This window comes from Cupressus sempervirens, chromosome 7 (genome assembly GCF_028749045.1).
Source record: "Cupressus sempervirens isolate cs-2001-9-10 chromosome 7, ASM2874904v1, whole genome shotgun sequence".
In the NCBI taxonomy this organism is placed as follows: Eukaryota; Viridiplantae; Streptophyta; class Pinopsida; order Cupressales; family Cupressaceae; genus Cupressus; species Cupressus sempervirens.
Genome location: NC_143124.1, coordinates 686,653,822 through 686,658,421, shown reverse-complemented (window position 1 = coordinate 686,658,421; position 4,600 = coordinate 686,653,822).

Here is a 4,600-nt window from a genome sequence, read left to right as displayed (position 1 = left end):
GACCTGGTGGGCCTACTTGGCCGGGTGACTTGATGAATGAAGTTAAAGAGTCAACTTGGTGGGTCGAACTAGCAGGGTGACTTGGTGAGAGTACTTGGTGGCCTGACTTGGCAAGGTGACTTGATGAACGAACTTAGAAAGTCAACTTTGTGAGAGTACTTGGTGGGTCAAATTGGCGGGGTGACTTGATGAATGAACTTAAAGAGTTGACCTGGTGAGAGAACTTGGTGGGCTGAGCTGGCGAGGTGAATTGATGAATGAACCTAAAGAGTCAACTTTGAGAGAGTACTTTGTGGGCCGACCTGGTGGGGTGACTTGATGACCAAACTTAAAGGGTCGACTTGGTGAGAGCACTTGGCGGGCCGACCTAGCGGAGCAACTTGATGAATGAATTTAAAGAGTCAACTTGGTGAGAGTACTTGGTGGGGTGACTTGATGAATAAACCTAAAGAGTCAACCTGGTTAGAGTACTCGGTGGGCCGACCTGGCGGGGTGACTTGGTGAGCAAACTTAAAGAGTCGACTTGGTCAGAGTAGTTGGTGGGCTAACTTGGCGGGGTGACTTGATGAACGAACTTAAAGAGTCAACTTGGTGGGTCGACTTGGCAGAGTGACTTCATAAACGAACTTAAAGAGTCCACTTGGTGGGCCGACCTGGCAGGGTGACTTGATGAATGAACTTAAAGAGTCGACTTGGTGAGAGTAATTTGTGGGCTTACCTGGCGGGGTGACTTGATGAATGAACTTAAAGAGTCAACTTGGTGGGGTGACTTGATGAACGCACTTGAAGGGTCAACTTGATGGGGTGACTCTATGAACGGACCTAAAGAGTTGACTTGGTGAGAGTACTTGGTGGGGTGACTTGATGAAAGGACTTAAAGAGTCGACTTGGTGAGAGTACTTGGTGGGGCGACTTGATGAACGCACTTGAAGAATCGACTTGGTTAGAGTACTTGGTGGGGCAACTTGATGTATGGACTCAAAGAGTCTACTTGGTGAGAGTACTTGGTGGCTCAACTTGATGAGGAGACCTAAAGAGTCATCTTGGTGAGAGTACTTGGTGGGGTGAACTGATGAATGGACTTAAAGAGTTGACTTGGTGGGAGTACTTGGTGCGTCAACCTGGTGGGGTGACTTTACGGATGGGCATAAAGAGTTGACTTGGTTAGAGTACTTGTTCTAGTGACTTGATGAACAGACTTGAAGAGTCAACTTGGTGGGGTGACTTGATGAAAGGACTTAAAGAGTCGACTTGGTGAGAGTACTTGGTGGGGTGACTTGATGAACAGACTTAAAGGGTCGACTTTATGGGGTGACTTGATGAACGGAACTCATGGCTCTAGGCAAGGTCTTGCCATTAGATCAACTTCGAAATCGCAGAACAGACGCGGTGTAGAATGGAAACCGCTGCCAAGCCTCTTTCATAATTGCGTTGGTCGAGTGATCGAAGAAGGTGATCTAAGAGAGGGTCCAAGCATAGGCATTCGTTGGGGGATTCACACCAATGGAAAAAATTTATGCAATACCTGAGCAACACCAGACGAAGGTGCTAGACGAGGGCTCCCGTTTTAAATCGAGTTATAAAATCACCAAGGAGACACGGTGAGGGCTGGCAACCGCTGCCAAACCTTTTTTCAAAATTGCGCCAGTTGAGTGACAAGAAAACATGATCTAAAGGAGAGTCCAGGTATAGCACCCATGAGAGTGGGCTTCATGCCCCTCTAATTGATTCAACATCGGCGTCCACTGTTTCAAAATCCGACATATCCATCCGCCATGACACCGGCATTGAATCAATGAGAGGGGCATGGGAGAGGCTCGTGGCAACCACCTCTCCTATATCAGCTATTAGTGCGAGGCTTGCTCTACATTTGAAATTAGTGAACACACTCACAACTGCCTTAAAAATCCAAATCCTTGAAAATTCTGACCAAACAGCCATTCATGACCCAATTTTTTATGAGGTCGACAGAGGAGCAAAAGATTGTCATCGGTTAGGAGATGTGAGTTCATGGAGCCAAGGGACTGAAATGGTCATCGTGCTCTTCTAATCAACAGGATGAATTTCACCTTGAAGGGGCCCAATCCAAAAGTTTCGGAGGTCATCTCCTGGAACTCTTAAGAACAAGGCCCATCTTTACATGCAAACTCTGCTACTGCACAAACATAGGTTGCAATTAAAGAGAAATTGCGAGGCTATCACAATGGCCCGAGGCCAATGCTCTAACTTAGTCAATTTTCTCTTGTAATCACCATGCTGCTATTCATAGAGAGATTTCCCCATTCACTTGTGATGCGACGCACAATCCAAGTGCTAGACGTGAGCTCGCCCTTGAAAGAAAGACCACTTTCCATGACATCCCCCGATGACACATTGGAACGAAAACCACTGTCAAACCATTCCCCATGTTGTGCCGATCAAGTTGGCACAGAGGTGACCTTAGGGAGGTCCCGCATAGCAATCGGGATGTGCTTTCATACCCATCTCTCACAAAAACCAATGTTAGCTGTGAACAAATTTAGAATCCAAGGCTCATATCCATCGATATCGTCGGCACTGGGTCTATATATTCAAAGGCCACGGAGAGGTTCCGATAAGAGAAGCTCCCCTACTCGCCCGCACAAACATCCCAAATGCTAGACACAAGCTCTCGCCCTTAGCATCGCTCTCCATATCGTCGCAATGACACATTGGAATGACAACCACTGTCGAACAACTCCTGAATATGTGCTGATGGAGGTAGAAAGAAGAGCAACTTTGGGGAGCCGCGCATAGCAAACAGGCTGCAGCTTCATTCCACTCTTATATATAGATCCGATGTCATTGATTTCATTTGGAATCTGAGGCTGCATTCATCCTTGCTCACACAAGAAATGGCTCTTCTCATCGAATGGCCACAGGGAGCTTCCAATTACAAAGGCTCCCTTATCACTCGTGATGCACTGCCCAACTTCTAGACGATGGCTCGCCCTTCAGATCGCTGCCCAGGCAACCACCACAATGGCACCATTGGAACGAGAACCACTGCCGAACCATTCCAAAAATTTTGCGCCAAAGAAGTTGTTGAGAAGAGAACCACTCTGGGGAGAGAGCACTCCCATAGCAAAATTAGGATGGCTTCACAACCCTTCCAATAGAAACAATGCTGGTGCCAATATTCCAAATCTGAATAACGTGTCTTTCTCACACACCAACACCAATTCTATTGGGGAGGGTCGCCGAGAGCTTTTGTTATCAAAGCCTCCCACTATAGCCGTGATAGGCATGCAAAAAATATTGCTAGAGCGCCAAGCACCCACCTAATGCCTAGAGACAAGGGCTCGCCATTAGATCAACATCAAAATCGCAGAACAGACATGCTGTAGAATGGCAACCGCTGCCAAGTGTCTTCCATAATTGCGTCGATCGAGTGATCAAAGAAGGTGATCTAAGAGAGGGTCCAAGCGTAGGCATTCATTGGGGGATTCACACTGATAGCAAAAATTCATGCAATACCCAAGCAACTGGATGAATTTCACCTTGAAGGGGCCCAATCCAAAAGTTCCGGAGGTCATCTCCTGGAACTATCAAGAAAAAAGGCCAATCTTACATGCAAACTCTGCTACTGCGCAAACATAGGTTGCAATTATAGAGAAATTGGAAGGCCATCACAATGGCTCGAGGCCAATGCTCTGACTACTAAGTCAATTTTCTCTTCCAATCACCATGCCACCATTCACAGAGAGATCTCCCCATTCACTTGTGATGACGCACAATCCAAGTGCTAGAAGCAAGCTCGCCCTTGAAAGGACACGTTCCAAGACATCTCGATGACACATTGGAACGAAAACTGCTGTCGAACCATTTCCAATATTCTGTCGATCGAGTTGGCATAGAGGCGATCTTAGGGAGCTCCCGTGTATCGATCGAGAAGTGCTTTCGTACCCATCTCTCACAAAAACCAATTTTAGCTGAACAATTTTAGAATCCAAGGCTCGTATCCATCGATATCGTCCCCACTGGGTCTATGTTCAAAGGCCGCGGAGAGGTTCCGATAAGAGAAGCTCCCCTGCTCGCTTGCACAAACATCCCCAAATGCTAGACGCAAGCACCCACCCTTAGCATCACTCTCCAGATCACCGCGATGACACATTGGAACGACAACCGCTGTCGAACAACTCTCGAATTTGTGCCGATGGAGTGAGAAAGAAGAGCCAGATCGGGTCGATGAAAATGGCTAAGCCAGATCGGGTCAGCCAGCATGGCTTCGCCACCATTTTTCACCGAGAGCTTTCGATATTAAAGCTCCCATGTAGCCGCGATAAGTACACCATGACAAATTTCTAGAGTGTCGAGAACCCATAGAAAATTGACATTATACCAAGCAACGTCGAAGTGCTAGACAAGGGCTCATGTTTAGATCAAGTTTTAAAATCACCAAAAAGACATGCCATGGATCGGCAACTGCTGCCTCACCTTTTCCAAAATTGAGTCATTGGAAAACATGATCTAAAGGAGAGCCAAGGAAAAGCACTGAGATCGCTTCATGCCCCTTTCATTGATTCAACATCAGCATACACCGTTTGAAAACCCAACAATCCGATCTGCCTAGATACCAATG